This window comes from Carettochelys insculpta, chromosome 2 (assembly GCF_033958435.1).
Source record: "Carettochelys insculpta isolate YL-2023 chromosome 2, ASM3395843v1, whole genome shotgun sequence".
Lineage (NCBI taxonomy): Eukaryota > Metazoa > Chordata > Testudines > Carettochelyidae > Carettochelys > Carettochelys insculpta.
In genome coordinates this window covers 175,136,638-175,154,475 of record NC_134138.1, presented here as the reverse complement: position 1 = coordinate 175,154,475, position 17,838 = coordinate 175,136,638, and the positions used below count along the sequence as shown (strand labels likewise).

The window sequence follows — 17,838 nt, the reverse complement described above, 5'->3', positions numbered from 1 at the left end:
ACGTTAATTGGAGATTATGACACTCTACAAATATAACACACTATTGACCACAGAGATTGTAATGTTTTTTCCCCTTTTTTAAAAAAAAAATAAACTTATCATAACAAAACAAACCAACAGTCATGCAGCACTTTAAGGAATAACAAAATACTTTATTAGGTGATGAGCTTTCGTGGGACACATCCACTTCTTCAGATCTAAAGCTCATCACCTAATATTTTGTTAGTCTTTAAAGTGCTATGTGACTGCTGCTCTGTTTTGTTAAAATACAGACTAACACAGCTACCTCTCTGCTACTATAAAACGTATCGGCTGTATCTAGACTAGCCCCCAACTTCAAAGGGTAATTACGGTGTTGAAAGATTACTAATAAAGTGTTGCAGCGCATATGCAGCACTTCATTAGGCTAAATCTCCCCTACAGCTACTTCGAAGTTCCAGCTTTCGTGTAGCTGCAGGTCAGCCACAGGTACCACAAAGTGCCCATGCTCCTTCAAAGTCCCTTTACGCCTAAACCACTTCAAAGTTGCCGCAGGGGAGATTTAACCTAATGAAGTGCTCCATATGCACCACAGCACTTTATTAATAATCTCTCACCATCCTAATTACCATGCCCCCTTCGAAGCTGGGGGCTAGTCTAGACACAGCCATCACGTTACTCAATACCAAACCTATGCTAATGAAGGGCTATATTAATTCTGAATCCTTATTTTTCATTTAGTTGCGTACAAGAAGGGGATGTAGCATAGGTTGGTGTAAACCGCATGAGATTCCAAAAAAATATGGAAGTAATATTAGAGTGAAGCAGCTTACCTGTCCATCTTTAGGGTGTTTTGAACTAAAATTATTTTGTTCATTTTATTATTATTTTATACATTTCGATGTGGTAAGTATACTGTTGATAACACTTTAAGTCTAACACCAGTTGTCTCCTATGTAAAATTCTATGTTTGGACTCCAAATTAGAGACAGAAACCCGACTGGTCTTTCAGCATTGTTGTTTTCTTGCAAGCAGAATACAGCAGGGACTTAAAAGAACATTATTTCTCTGGAGTGTCACACTCAGATCTTTTCATGTACATTTTATACAGAACCAATACTGACAGTGAGCTCTGTCAAGATTCCTATCAAAGCAAAATCTCTGCGTTTGGTGGAATTAAGATGGTGGTGGGACTTTTTTGTTTTGGGTTTTGCTGTTGTTGCTGCTATTGTTTTCTTTTGTTTTTTTTTGAGAGACAGCGAGACAGAAGTTGTTACACAAGTAAAGGCAGGGGCCACCAGAACCTTGTGTTATTCTTACCCTACACGCAGATTACCACACAGTCTTAACAATGCTCTTATTCTTCTCATATACATGTGTACCTGTGTGCAGACAAGGCTGGCTCAATTTACTTTGTGAACAAAAGGTCTACTGAAAGGCAAAGATAGATCTGTAAGTGCATGCACAATAAAATAGGTGATTTTGTAGCCTCTCCCAACCAAAACAAAAGTAGTAACTATTATATTTTGTCAGTGTGTAAACAACGTGACTGGGAAACTTTCTTCAGCTCTGGCTTGGTGTTTTGCTGATATGGTGGTTTTTGCTGTTTTGCTGTTAGCTGGTTTGCTGTTACTGTTGTTTCTGCCGTTGCCTCCAGACAGCTATTTTTAAAGTTGTTAGGTTACTAAGTACCTCTATTCAAAAAACCTATTCAAAGCACATGAACAATTAAGTCTTATTCACGACATTACCAAGTAAACATTACAAGCCCTTCTGGCCTTCACCACTTGCGTGGTAACAATAGCATTCAACAAAGCTGGAAACTTAGGTAAAGCTAAATGACATCACTGAGACAGAAATCAATGAGGGGTAAGTAAAATACACACGTTCTCAAAGGATGATTAGTCATTAAAAGGGTTTGAGAATATTGGGCTAGGAAGGACTGCTGAGCAGTAAGGTTTATGCATTCAGGGTTTTTTTTTTTTCAATCCGTCTTTCAACAGAGGAGAAAAACCAGAGTTGCTGGTTCAGGGAGAAAGACTTCATTCAACTTCAACCTAATTAAAAGTCATGAGGCAAATGTTAACTATGACTTAATCATTGCAGAAGATCTATGGAACAGAATAGTGGTGTTCTCATAGGAGACTCTAAACTCATGTTAGAGTTAGATTCTTCTGAAGAGGGATGAAGCACAGTGGAAACATTCTGTAAAGTGTATTTATGCTGTTTATGGTTCTGTCTCCCATATACTGTTCCACCCAGCACAGGCTTATGAGAAGTCTTAAATGCACTCTGTAGAAACTGGCAGACAGAAAGATCAGGAATCCTTTGTAAAGAGTCTGTTGCAATATTTAACCCACCATATGCCAAATCATTAAAAACAGATTCATTTCATGGCTTTGAATTAGACCCCTCTTCTTTTTACTGTTGCAACACTGAACTGGGAGAACAGGAATAAAAAGAATAAGGCCCCAGTCTTTTTTATTTCTCATGTGAGTAGCAGCCATGAGATTGTGCCATAACCCTTCCAAGAAATTTTTCAGAGACAACTTTCACATACCCAACAGTGCAGCTGTATGGGGAGGTTATTGAGATGCGTCCATACCCAACAGAAAGGCAAGAAAGATTAACAAGGTGATGAAACATTGGCATAAACTACCAAGGAAAGTGGTGTCAGAATGGTGCTGGGATTCCAGGAGGGCACCAGCCACATGTCCCTGCCTTGCCCTCTGATCCATCCGGGCTCCACCCCTCCTCATCCATGTTCTGCAAATTACCCTCTTCCTTCTTCCTCTGCTCTGCTCCTTCCCACCTCTTTCTGAGGAAGCACTACATCACTGCTGGTGGGTGAGGGGGGAGTCCCTCCCCTTCCTCCAGAGTGGCATGGCCTGAGAGCAGTGCAAGCTAGAAAGCTCACACTGCTCTTAGGCCACAATGCTTCCGGGGTGGAGGTGGCACTGCCCCATCACACACCAAAAGTAGCACAGTGCTGACAGTGGTGGGAGCTGACAGTGCAGGGCTTCATGTGACCCCCTGTGCAATACCCATGTGTTGCCTTTGGTACATTCTCCATCTTTTTATGTTTTCATTTCAAGATTGGACATCTTCCTGGATGATATCAAGGAAGTTATAGAGATCAATATGGTGCTAACTGGATGAAATTCTGCAGTCTCCATTATATCGAGGATGTGAGTGACGTAAGAATAAATTTGAATATTGATTAGGCTAAGTCAGTCACACCAGAGCAATGGACTGGACTAAAACTGAGTCCTTACCAACGCTCCCAGGATTTTACCCCGTGACCCTGCTCGCCGTCTACGGTGGGTCTAATCACAATGGGGTTTCAGGGTGTGTGAACTGCGCTGCTGCGGTGTGTTTACCCAAGGAAGAAATACGGACAAGGTGTTAGGTTCAAACAGGGAGAAAGGGTTTATTTAACAAAGTAGAAGTGTGGATTATGGTAAGCTAGGTGACACAAAATATATGGACCCTTGTTTTTCTGAAATAAGCACAGGATTTGAATACTAATTGGCTTATAGCCTTAAACAATAGGTAACTGCTATAACAGCACTGCTATCTAACCCCTTAGCTACTTATTGCGTTTCCGGGACGGGCCGTGCAGCCTTCGATGCGTGCTGTAAAATGGAAAGGATAACTTCAGAGCTGAATATTGTATTTATTTATTCCTGGATCTTCCTGAGGTTCACCAGGTCGCTCGACCCTTGGCCGACTACCGCAGGGAGCAGATCTTACTTAGAATAAGAATTTGCCTGCGCTAAGCTAGGTCAATTCTCTAGTTAAGTGGGTTGCCCTGCTGGCCAAGCAGGGGAGAGCCCAGTATATGCGGGGTTTCCTTCTGAGAGGTTATCCCCTTAGTTAAATGGTGGGGTTTTCCTAGTTAAAGGTTATCCCCTCAAAACGGTACTGCCTATTTCGACCACCTTGTTATGGTAGCCCTTTATTGCAGACCTTCATTACCCTTAAAGGGTTACTAAGAACACCAGGGTTTTCCCTATATAGGGTTATCCCTGACCGCTCTACCCTCCTAAATAGGGGGGAGCTTATAGCTCTGGATTTTAATTATAAAGCAGTTTGCCTAACTATTCTTCTGTGTGCATGTAATAGTTTTAGGCTAGACCAATAGCATTGGCCTCCTGTGCCTTTACAAAGAGACAAGGGATACAAAATTTAAGATGCAGATCATGGACTTGGGGAAGTCCCAATCCACTTTCTGTTACAAAACTATATAAAAACATTAACTGCTCACCTAATTACTTATATTAGCCTTAAACCCAGACCACAAATACCTCCTTATTCCTGCTCTGTAATCCAGGCGCTGGGCCTGTAGTTCTCTTCGAGCTAGGAAGTTATGACCCTCACGGCGTGCTTGTACGGCAGCTGCGTCAGGTCAGATAGTAAAGGAGGAAGGAAGAAAAAGAGAGCCAGGAGGAAAAACCGGCTTGGTTAACAAAACCTCCTGTCTTTTCAGGAACGACCGTGATATTTCAGACACCGGCCCGAGCTAAGGTCCGTGACTGGAAGGGCAGGGTCGCTGCTGCGGTTTCCCTGTGCAGGGCACCGTTGTTTAGGCGGTGCGGTCTGCCGGGCAAACCCTCCGGATAAAAGAACCGGAGCCTTACTAGTGATTTTTGCTCTTTGTAGACTGGAGCTCTTCTGGTCTTCTGGCTGGAACTCTTCTATTCTTCATCGGCCCATGGCGGCTAGCGAGTGATGACTGACACGCAGGTCAGCTTTGGCTCTTCCGCCAGCGATGTTCGGCTACAGGCTCAGTCCAGCTCTTAGCTCAGTCCTTCTCTGTAGTCTTCTTTCTTCTTCGTCTGCTCTCCTCTGAGGTCTGGTCCGGAATGCCCCAAGCAGCGCTGCTCTCCTGAATATATGCTGCCTGGGTGGACCTGTTTGACAACTTCTGCCTGCTAAGTCCTCCTCAGTGCCACAATGTATCAAAGGGGCATTTGACTACTACATATGTATAAGGATTCTAAATTGACCAATCAGTTTGAAACATTTCAAACCATAACTTCATACATATTCATAGCCCGCCGAATATTAATTGTAACTGACATTCTCCAACTGTCATTTTCCAGTGGCCATTTTGTGCATCTAAACACCATTTTAACAGTAAATGCATTTTATAATTTATCTAATTTTGATGTGGTTTGTGAGGGAAATATGTCACTACTGCTGGTAAAGCAGATTATAAATTTTAAATGCTTAGCTTAAAGGCTGTTTGGTCAGGATGCAGGGCAACCACACAGACACCACGGCTCATGGACAGGGACATATAAATCACCCCAGAAGAGGATTTTTCTACACATTATACAGGAGGACAAACCAGATCACCTAATGATCGGACAGCCAGGTGTCTGGTTTTCAGCTGGACTTTCCACTGCTATATTCACCTGCCAGACACCAAAAGTCTGGTTACTGAAGGTATGGGAGGTGCCAGATTATCACTTGTACCAGCCTTTGTTGATTCAGAGCCTCCTGCTACCTGCGGCAGCTGGCTGAAGCTCCTAGCCCTGGCTCTGATGGTGAGTTCTCCCAATCAGGGTGGGTGGAGTGAGAAATGCCATGAAAAATAGAGAGGCTGAGGCAGTAAAGAGAAGTGAAAGTGTCTTGGGACAGCAGTGGAGTCGGGGGAGACAAGGCAGGGGATGTTGTGGTGCTCCCATTGGAGTATCCAGTTTGAAGATATCACAACATTGACAGACTTATCTAATGATCCCTTCTGGTCTTAAAAACCTATAGCGCATTTATCAAACAAAGAGCAAATGAGGGCTGTGCAATATACATTTAAGGTTGAAGAGTCATTAAAGGTTACTGTGCAGACCCTCTTGGACAGGGGAATAAGAGAGGAGCTTGCCACTTGAGCATGTAATATGATTCAACCTTGTGCAACTCCAGATCATGAATGACAGACTCATTGTATTCCCAGCATTGTCTTATGTTCTTAGCATTAGTTGGAACAAAAAGTTTGGATAAACTATTGCTGAGGATTCAGAATAAAAATTAATGAGATTTTGGAACACTCTTGGATTTCCTCCTCGTAAAAGTATGCACACAGCAGACACCTTGTAAAGGGCTCCAATATCAGGTCAACATCTGCAGACAAGAAATTCTGAGCAGAAACACAGGGCTATGTGATTTCTTCTCCAGGGAGTACCAGTGACAGGAAAAGATGACAACTACTATTAAGAATTAAACAAGATGATAATATGTAGACAGACAGATTTTGAAATACTGCAGAAAAGGCTGGCTGGACAGACTCTGTCCTCAAAATTAAAATGCTTAGAAAAGCACAATATGCAGTTATAACAAGAAGACAGAGATCTGTATTCCAAAGTACCAGAATATCTAATCTCTGTTAATCAAAAAAGGGTAATATTTGTTACTCAGGGATTTAAAAAAAAAACATATATGCAAAAATCTGTAAATAAAAAATACAGAGAATAAATTAAAACCTATCCTTTTTGGTTTCATGATTAAGTGAAAAATAGTTAGGTATGAAAGGGGAATGTGTTATCTGATTTAAACATGCTAGAACCATAAATATTCAAGGATCATAGCAGAAATGCTTTGTAGGTAGGGGGTATGGGAGAAGGAAGTTCATATTACTTCAAGTAAATTCTTCTTTTAAATCATCATCAAAATTACAGCCAACCTAGGGGTCTAGTTAAAATTCATCTGTGTCAGAATTCGTGATCCAAGTGATTTTTATTTCAAATAAGAGTAAATCATATAAACAAGAGTTTCATACAATTTGTAAAAAAAATAAAATATATGCATAGAAGTTACCAAAAAAACGGTCGCTTAGTAATTGATGGTCAAAATAGAACAGTCAGGGTTGATGGCATCGACAATATCTTTTGACAGTACCTTACCTCAGGTTACAACACAAAGTCCAATGGAAATAATATTTACAGGCCCCATGGAAGTTCTTGGAATCACATGGGCAAAACCAATCTATGTGCAAAATTGCCTTTTAAGTGCATATCTACAATGCAATGAAACCCCTGCAGCTGGCCCATATCAGCTGACTTGGATTTGCGGGACTCATGGGTTCATAAAACTGGAATGTAAACATATGGGCTTGAGCTGGATCCCAGACTTCAGAGTTCACAGTGGTGGAGGGTACTTGAGCTACTGCCTGGGCTGTCTCCTGAACCTAAACATCTACATTGCTATTGCATGTATCAAATTCCTTGGCATATAAAGAGAACACCCCCTTGGCCAGTTCCTTTATAGCAATGGTTCCCAAACTTTTAGGCATCATAACCCCCTTTTGATTTTTGAGAAACCCTAGCACCCCCACGTCTTCACCACCATCATCCAACCCCCCCCTTTAACAAAAAATTCAATTTCCATTTAAAATAGACACAAAAACTTGATATAAAAATGTTATTTAAAATTAAAAATAAGTACAAATAGTTTTTCATAACCCCTTGCAGGTGTCTGGTGCAGCCCCAGCTAGCCAGCTGCCCGAGCCCTGTGTCAGCTGCCAGAGGTGCCTGCATCAGCCACTGAGCGTGCCCCCGCACCCAAGCCCCTCCCATCCCACAAAGCCAGGCACCTCCAGCTCCCCCATCTAACTCCATCCTCATGCTCATCCTTCCGCACAACCCACACTCACCTTTGCAGGAGGCAGCTAGCGCCACATGGGTCTTCACCAGCATCCTGCTTTTTATAGCGGCAGTTTGCAAATTAACTAATTAAAATTGGCCAAGTTACTGCAGATATCTCAATTTCCCTGACCAACTGAGAGTTATGCTGAGAGATGGCACTATCTTGCCATCAAAATATTTTTAAAAACTAATCTCAAATCAATCAAATACCACCAGTTGATAATTTAGATCTCTGAACCAGAATGAGATGGAAAGCAGAGGAATATTCAGAAGTTTCCAGTTTAGGCTTAATTCTGACCCCGCTGAAATTAATAGGAGTTCCACCATTAACTTGGGAGTATTATTATATCAGTGCTGGTTGCACGTGAACATATTCCCTTGCATATTCCTGGTTTCCCGTGTAGTGTAGATTGAAGGAGGGCTGTTCAATGAGCAAACAGAGTAATAGGTGGCAAATTATGTTGGCCTATGGTGCTGGTACTCCAGTGAGTAAATCAGGAATATGGGCCCAACTGCACCTATGCTTGGGCCTATATTTTCAGAACTGTTGCATCAATAGGATGGACTTGGGCCATCACCCAAGGCCCAGAACTTTGAGATGGAGGAGGGGTTGTGCTTCAGGGGAAAGCAGGATACAGGGCAACCTGGAAGGCTAGCAGGGGGCCTGGCAGTGCCAGCAGCAAAGTACCCAGCCCGAACCTACACAACATGTCTCTACCTGCCGGTTCCTTGGTGTTGTTCACGGGGAGGGGTGGAAGCCAGAAAGAGGAGGGGCAGGGGCAGGCTTTGCGAAAAGGTAGAACAGGGTACAGTGGAGTGGTGCGTGGTGGGCTGGGGGCAGGTTGCTGATTATGCATATTCCTGTTTCCCTGCTAATGCTCCAGGCTGTTTTGGACCCTGTGCCCCCCCCGAAGCATGGAGCTCCAAAAGCACAACCACCTTTCTGATTGTCCCAGTCCATCCTATGGACAGGATGGCTCCATTTGGAACCATTCTGGGCCCCAGAAAAATATACAAACCTGGAGCTCATGAATGGAATACGGGGGAAATGATAGGGGCTTAGTAACAGAGAGATAGCCACGTTAGTCTGTACTCCAACAAAACAAAACAGTAGAAATGTAGCACTTTAAAGACAAACAGGATGATTTCTTCGGTAATGAGCTTTTGTGGGACAGACCCACTTCATCAGGTCAATCTCATTGCCAATACAGACTGAAATTTATAAGCACAGAAGACCAAAAATAAAATTGCAATAAAAAACAACAAATCAAATAGGACTGAAGGAAGAGGATGGGGAAGGGGGGTGTTAAGTGACCTGCCTGAGGTAATTATGAGCATCACAGGAAGGGAAGTAGTCCTTGTAATGCGTGAGGTAATTGATGTCTCTGTTCATACCATGTGTTAATGTGTGAAATTTGAATACAAACCAACTCACAAATTTCTCACTGTAATGTGTTTCTAAATTTTCTTGTGCTCTAGCACACAAATTCTCAGGTCTTTAAAAGAATGGCCCACTCCATCAAGAAACTCAATACACATAAGCCGATCAGTGAACATTTCAAGGGAGTGGTCCATTCTGTTAAAGACCTGAGAAGACAACACCTGGGCACTGGCTGGTTCCTACGCAGCAGTATCCTTGCCCCCACACACACTAGGGGGATTGGAGTGAGCAGTGCCCCAATGCTCTACTCCTTTGCCCTGCTGTGATTTGCTGCCAAGAGCCATTGCTCAGAAGCCTACAGCAGCATATGCTGAAAATGTATTCCCATCTCCCCACCCCTTCACCCCCTCTCGAGACCTTCACTCTGCTGCTCCTCACCCCGGTCCCCGCTCTCGTGCTGCCTGCTTCTTCCCTGAAAGTCCATGTCCCTCCCCACCAATTGGTTCTCCCTCCCACCTCCTCTCCAGATGCAGAAGAAAATAAAATCTGGCTAGCCAGTCATCAATCAGATGACAAGCTGAGCTTGGTATATGCAGATTCACCTTTTATCTGCACAGGGGGCTCTATGGATAAGAGGAACTATCCCTGATTGGAGGGGTCATTAGAAGTGGATTTAGTGCAAACAGACACATGAAACAGTAATAAGTCACCAGGATCAGATGGTACCCAGTTCCACCATGCAATAATAGAAATTACAGCTAAATAGTGCTAAAAGTATGAGTGCATACAAAAACCTGAAAATTATACTTTTGTGAGCATCTTTGGAATAAAAGCATATTTCAGCTACTGTGGCATTAGAAGCATGTTGTTGAGGGTAATTTGCATTTGGGATATAATTTTTGACTTTGTCAGGCAACAAACAATGCACAGAATTAATTAAAACTAATTACTTCCATGCAACAAGTTATTATGAAGGTTACATGGTAGGATAAAGGATAAAACTTCAGCAAGTTATTTCATTTCTCCAAAGGCCACTAAACAAAGGTCTTATTCATCAAGTTTACTGAGTACGACTGTCTGAGAGGTAAAATATAATGCACCAGATTGTCCTTTCCCCAATTAGTAAAACATTTAAAATCACTCAGTTCAGATACTCATCTGACTCTCCTTTCAGAATACAGTGCCATCTTGCCTTAAAATCCCCACATACAAACACACATACACACTTCACAAGAGCACAAAGAATCCAAATGGGGCGGGTCCAGAAGTCCTTTAAAACTCTCTTTGACCAGAAGTTGTGCTTCCATTCAAAATTTCGTGCACCCTACCAATATGTCCGCAATCTGATTTTGAAGAACTCAGGCATGAGAGCCATTATGTTTCACTTCCACCACTCACACCTTAATATCTCCTCCAGGACTTTAGAAAGGCATCCAGAAATGATGGCAGTCATTGGATCTATGGATACCTGTACACTACCAATTTATCCCCCACCCACCAATTAGGAAGTTTCTTCCGAATGTCCAACCTAAATCTCCCTTGCTGCAATTTAAACTCATTGCTTCTTGTTCAACTCTGAGAGGTTAAGAATATCCTTTCTCCCCAATCCTTGTAACAACATTTTTGGATAGTTGAAAGCTGTTATGTCCCCTCCCAATCTTCTCTTTTCTAAACTAAACAAACCCAGTTATTTCAGCCATCCCTCATAGGTCATGTTTTCTGGACCTTTAACCATTTTTGTTGCTCTTCTCTGGACCTTCTCCAATTTTGCCACATCTTGATTGAAATGTGGTGCCCAGAACAGGACACAATACTCCATGACAGAGATATCCACAACAACAAAAACTTGGCACTTCCATTTGTCCTGTCTCATAATGCAAAATCAGGAAACATTCAATGAAAATGGAAAGCAACATAATTTTAATCTAGTTAAACTGATATTCTCCATGTCCCCGGAAAAGCAATAACCAGCTGTATGTCTGGGACTTATGCCACTGCTGACATTGGATACATCACCTAGCAGTAAAAATTATATAATGCCTTAATCATTCCATTAGTCATCCAGTGGTCCAAGAGTGTGTAATGTACTGTACATTAAATAATTTCAATGTTATCTTGAAGGATTTTTTTTTCCTCCGACGCATACCTTGTTTAGGAAATTAGCAATAGTACACAGAAATGTGTATATTTATCTACCAAAACGTAGATAACTTGGGCTTAGCATTTGTATTTTGTCTTGGTCTAAAAGAATATTCTCTTAAAGCTCTTCAGTTAAGCAATTCTGTAGATGCCTGTAATGCTGCCAACTTTTGCTCTGTCATCATTGATGATATACAGTAATCAAGGATGACAGAAATACTGCCTGCTCTGAAGTAAATGGAAATTTTGCCTTTTATTTCAGTGTGGCCAGGATTCCATCCACATTCTTTGCATAATAATTTGTACTTATTGTGACTTTGTGTCCATAGCCTACTGTGTTCTTTGCAAGAAGTGGAGCTGGAAAAAGAAACTTACATTTTAGGCTCCCTGGAATTTTGACAGTGTGTTCCAGGACTTAGAAGCTTTTTGGCCAGTGGAATATCTGCGAGTTCTATCAGTTTAGAAGCAGTTTTAGATCCCCTTTTTAATTATGCCATTCAATTTCCATCTGCCTGTGTGGTATGGGGGGTTAAATATTTTAAGTTTCACTAATTAGGACAAAATAAGATTCAGAATCTGCTTCTGGCAGGTTTGTTTTGAACAGGTAGTACTCAGAGTTCACATTAACATTCTGATGTCTAAGGCAATGTCTACATTAGCCCCAAACTTCGAAATGGCCATGCAAATGGCCATTTCGAAGTTTACTAATGAAGCGCTGAAATACACATTCAGCGCCTCATTAGCATGCGGGCGACCGCGGCACTTCGAAATTGACGCGGCTCGCCACCGCGCGGCTCGTCCAGACGGGGCTCCTTTTCGAAAGGACCCTGCCTACTTCAAAGTCCCCTTATTGATAGGAATAAGGGAACTTCGAAGTAGGCGGGGTCCTTTTGAAAAGGAGCCCTGTCTGGACGAGCCACGTGGCGGCGAGCCGCATTAATTTTGAAGTGCCACGGCCGCCCGCATGGTAATGAGGCGATGAATGTGTATTTCAGCGCTTCATTAGTAAACTTCGAAATGGCCATTTGCATGGCCATTTCGAAGTTTGGGACTAATGTAGACACAGCCTACGTGAGCACAGTTGTAATGTCAAATGTGATATTGTCTCATTAAATGGATCAGTAATGAGTTATTCCGAAAGCTTTTGTTTGCTTTAGTTATAAATCACAAACAACCCCCTGGGGAAGATTTAGCCTGGTAAAAAGTATGCATGCACATACAGGTGGTTTGGCAACATGAGAGACTGGGCCATACAATTGTGAGTTTGTCAGTTGTCTGTTTATATGACCATTTCCCAAACACATTCATCCTCTTTAGGAAGGCTGTAATAAAATGCTTAGACTACAGAAAACACACCTAAGACTGTATGCTAAAGAGCTTTAATTTCTCTATTTTGTTACAATGAATTTTATGTGCCACTAGATATTTTAATAGTATTAGAAATGTTGAAAAGATAGTAGGCAAATCTAGTGAAAGAAAAAATTACCACAACATGACTGGAGAACCAAAGATACACCAAAGAGTGATGAAAGAGAACTGCTGTGCTAATAATATGAGTCCTAGTTATAGTGCATGCAGGCCACAGTCTCTGTTAAAGATTCATTGTGAGTTGCTCAGTCCTACTTCCATTGAGATCAATGATAAATCTCTAATGGACTTCAGCTGGTAACAAGATTGGACCCTTTGTAAAATGTTCTTTTAGGGAAAAATATAAGTGAGCTAAAAAAAAGTCTGTTTTCACAGATTGAACAGATTGTCTCCAAGAAGAGAATATCTTTCCTCTTAACAGATGCGGACTCTGCTGCCTCCACCCAAATAAACCCTCAAAAAGACAAATGAAAGAAGTGATAATGTCAAATGAACTTTCTAAATACAGAGCCAAAGGTTAAAAGAGCAGAGGATACACATGACCATTATATGCTAATTTTTTCTTCTTGTGGGAGTTGCAGCTCAAAAATACAGGTTTCATGAGGCATTCTTTGCATGGACTTTCTGTACTCTTTTCAGATTCACTGAATGTTGTCATCTACAGCTGCAATAATAGGGAAGAGGCCATGAGTGTTGTCAGACAGACACATAGACCTGCTCTCTTGGAAGCAGCATTTATTTAAAACAGCTGTTTTATAAACAGTAAAAAGTTATTTCCCATAATACTCACTTTAAAACAAAAAAGAACTTATTTATTTTGGAGAAACAATCCATATAAATACATCATGCCTTTTACTTCTTCCAAATATTTTAGTGTTACAGCCTAAACTGCTACTAACAAACACGTTCTGATAAACATCAGGCTCTTGAAAGATATGCATTGCACCTCTGAGGATTTCCTTTCTCTTTCTTTTCTTTTTTATTCACACCAAAAAAGTATCTTATAAATCATGTACCTATAATCAGTGCAAATGTAAATTTGTGGAAGGTTGGAACTTGATACAGATCTGAGGCACATTATCTGAATTAATTTTTCCAGTATTCAGTGAGATGTTTGAATTCAGTTCTTTGTTTGGTCTGTCCTGGAGAAAATGGTCGGACATGACACCGGCATCAGGAGATAAACTTTATCATGATTCAGATGTGCTTACTTACAGGACTTTTTTTTTTTTTTGTTGACTGGAACAAAAAATTGCCACAGCATATCAGAACTGGGCCAATTATAATCCATCTAGCCTTTGTCTCTATCAATGGTTATTATCAGATGCTGCAAAGGGTTATGACGGCTACAGTGGACAAGTTTAACATAATTTGACCATGGAGGAAGTATGCTAAACCATGAATCAATATCGCTTTAAAAATTAAAAATCCTATGGATATTCCTCTTTTGTAATAGGCATTTATATCTTTTTGGAATCCTACTAAGGCTATGTCAACAGAGCATTCTCAAAGTGTGATGGCAGTTCACTGGTTCAGCTTTACAGTCTGAGCTAAGAAGATTAATGTTAGTTTACATACATCCACTCAAGCTGCAATAGCTCCCAGTAGTCTGGAGATAGCACTTTATATTATAGCGTTAGCTAACCAAAGTGTGTTAAAAATAGTATCTCAAGAAGATTTCCATATGGAAAGAAAAGGAAAATATAAGAAAATCCAGGAGACACAGAATAATAAAATACTAGAACTAAAAGGAACCCAAAGAGGTTATCCACTCCCTTGCACTCATGGCAGGATCAAGCACCATCTAGATCATCCCTGACAGATGTTTATCTAGCCTGCTCTTAAATATCTCCAGTGAAGGAGATTCCACAACCTCCCTAGCAATTTATTCTTACCTAGGCAATTTAACCTCACCCAATAGTTAGGAAGTTTTGCTCTTCCCTGGACCTTCTCCAATTTCACCACATCTTTACTGAAATGTGGTGCCCAGAACTGGACACAGTATTCCATGATAGAGATATCCACAACACTGAAAACTTGGCTCTCCTGTTTGTCTTCTCTCATTATGCAAGATCCAGGGAACGTGAAACTGGAAATGGAAAATATGGAAAAATGGAAAAACAGAAATGGAAAATAACTATTTTAATCTAATTAAATTGATGTTCTACTCTAATGCATCAACAACATGCAGAAATAATTGCCAAAAGATGGCTGAAATCTGGGCAAATCCCCATTGTGAATAACACCTTGCTTTCTCCAATACAGATACATTTTCAACAACTTCTGTGTTGAAATTTCAGCAGGTGGAAAGTGTTAGAGTACTTGACTGTCGTGCTACAAGGCCAATGGATTTCTTACACATGAAAACACACACAATGTCATAATGATTGTCTAAATGAACTTTTTAATACATAAGAAACAAAGTACCACAGCAAATTTATTATCTCAAACGGAAAAAAGAGTGTCAAACAATTTCCATTCCAACCCTGTTCTGAACTGAACTTGTTTCTATCAAGTGATACCAAAAAGTACGTTACAGGAAAGGACAAAATACAGACTAGACCATATCCACATATTTTAGAAACTTTTGGTGAAACTTTTCATTGAAATACTAAATAAATAAATATGCTCTTGATTGTATCCAACTTACCAAACCAAATTCTACTCTAATTTACAGAGGCATAAATCCAGTGTAACTCCATTGAAATCCATCTGTTATGCATGATCTGGGACCGAGTCTTGAGCCTACTGAGGACAGAAGTATGACTTCGAAGGAACCAGAATCAGCTGTCATTACTGGCATGTGATTAAAAGACACACATCCATAGCCCAACTCATCTTTTTTTGTCTTGAAATGAAAAAGGCAGCTCATGCCTATTACAGCAAGTAAATTATCAGAATAAATTTACCATTTTCTGCACATTTTTGTAGTAAATTTACCCAACTCTTGAAACATGTGACAATGAAGAAATGATGAGTTTTATTTAGCACATTAAAGGTCATGTGTGTGTGTGTGTGCGCGCACGCGCGCGCATGTGCAGGTGGCTAATGTGGGACAATAACTGCTGACTGGCTTTAAAAAAGTGAAATTGAAACTTTATGTATAGTCTTATAAAGAAGGCAATTTTGCACAAATTGGGACTATTCCTACTCAACAGGTTGGTTTCAATATGGAAATTTAAAGTGGGACCAACATTAATTTTTCTGTTAAATGGGAAAATTATCATATCAGTTTAAAAACAGCTATACTTCTGCCATTTAAAACTGCAGATCTTAGCTCCTAATGTCTAATTCCAATTTATATTTGCTATGGAGTGTGTCCTAGTTCAGTGGAGCACTATTAGCTCCTAGTAGCTTTAGCACAAGAGGTACTTTGACTGGTGCTTCCGTATGTCCATTTATTGTCCAGTAGACTGTGCCCTCTACAGCACCCTGCATCTATGTCCATCTTGTCTCTTCATTGGCCTCATAAGAACTCACAGTTTACTAAGTTACTCAAAAGTATGCAATTTTTTGAGTAGTCACATGCACTTAGGCCCTGTTACCCTTTTTGGTGGCTATCTCCCACTAGTGCATCAGACAGTCATGCAAATCAAAACACATGCTTATACAGTCCTCACCCATTTCATATGGCCAAAGTCCTCTGCTCCCTTACATCACTACTCTCTAAATCCCTTGCCTCCTGAAGCTTTCTGCTGCCTTTTATGCATGAAGAATTCTTGTACGGTGCAGTTTACCATGTAACCAGAGGTGGCTAAGCCCCAGGTTCTCCAGCCCCAGTACAAACCACCCTCACCTTGCTACAACTGGAAAACAGGCAATGAGAAAAAGCCCAAACACATGCCTGGCACGGACATGGTCTGCCTTCCAACCTTCCCTCCATTGGACTCTATGCTTGCCATGGTCTGAGCTAGAAGGCCCAGTATCAGTTGATTGGTTGCTGTTCCTTTCTTCCCTCTCTTTTCAATTTAAATTAAACCCAGACTTTTTCGAAAAGCCTCTTACTCTATGATTAGCTCACAGGGGTAAAATGAAACTAGATTTGAGAAGTTGGATCTTGTGCTCATAAGCATGGAGGAACTTAAAATCTTTGCAGAGTGCTGGCCATGTGGCCTCTATCACTTCACCCTTCAATGGCTGAGAAAGAAAGGAAGAGAAGTTTCATGATTGAATTGAGTGCATGAGATAAACTAGGGAGGCCCTATCCCCATTTATTGGCTGTAGCCACACTAGGGAGTGGCAACAAAATGGCTTATCCCTATCTGTTATTTCGAAATAAGCTATTTCGAAATAAGTGCTATGGAAGTGACTACACCCAAAATGCGGATTGACGTTGCGATCCCCAAAATTGAAAAGACTCCCAGTAATTTCAAAATGAAGCAGCTACACAGCCACAGCTTCATTTCAAAATAATGGGGCAGGAAATGGCGAGGACAGGGTTGAATGGCCAACAAGTCTTTCTGGAGCATGGGCGAGCCAACCCTTTAAAGGGCCCCTTCCAAACACAGCCCCTGTGCACATGCTGAGGACCCTGGCTGCCTGCAGCACATGATTTCCAGCACAGCACTTGGCAGAGCCTTGGTTAGCCACCATACCACTGCCTGCCATGGACCCGCGGCACTTCACTGACAGGGACACCTTGGACACCATGGCCAGCCTGACGGCCATCCTGACAGCCTGCCAAATGAGGCTACATGCTGCCCGACATGTGGCCAGCCTCCTGCAGGCTCCCCCCACAGCGCATCTGGAGCACCCCCTGTTCCAGCCCTGTCATCACCTCTGGCAGTACCCCACCAGCAGGTAATGGTGTGACGACATCGTCCTCGGAGCGTGGGATGATGACCAGTGGCTCTACAACTTCCGGATGACTTGGGCCACCTTCATGGAGCTGTGCCATTGGCTGGCGCCAGCACGTTGCCACCAAGAAACCCGCATGCGGCCCGCGCTCCCCCTGGAGAAATGAGTAGCCATCGTCCTGTGGAAGCTGGCCACCCCGGACAGATTCCACTGGGTCAGCCACCAATTCGGGGTGGGGAAGGCCACCATCGGGGTCGTCCTCCTTGAGGTAAGGCACCCAGGGCCACACACCCAAGGCAGGGTCCTGGGGAGGGGGGTCCCAAAGAGTAGGGTCCCGGGGATTGGGGTCCCAGGGAGCGGGGGTCCCCCATATGCTACCACACACTCAACGGGTGTCTGTACTCTCTACCCCCTACAGGTTGTCGCCGCCATCAACAGGATCCTCCAGCACCACCTGATCTGCCTTGGAGGCGTGGAACTGCCATGGCTGGCTTCCAGCAGCTGGGATTCCCCAACTGCATTGGTGTATTG

General features: G+C 42.0%; 1 long non-coding RNA gene across 1 annotated transcript; it reads left to right on the top strand.

Annotated features, from left to right (window-relative positions):
• The first annotated feature begins 1,779 nt into the window (after positions 1-1,779).
• LOC142008740 (uncharacterized) lies at positions 1,780-15,286 on the top strand. Its single transcript, XR_012644219.1, has 3 exons — positions 1,780-1,848; positions 3,075-3,167; positions 15,188-15,286. It is a non-coding gene; the product is annotated as an uncharacterized LOC142008740 (long non-coding RNA).
• The last annotated feature ends 2,552 nt before the right edge of the window (positions 15,287-17,838 follow it).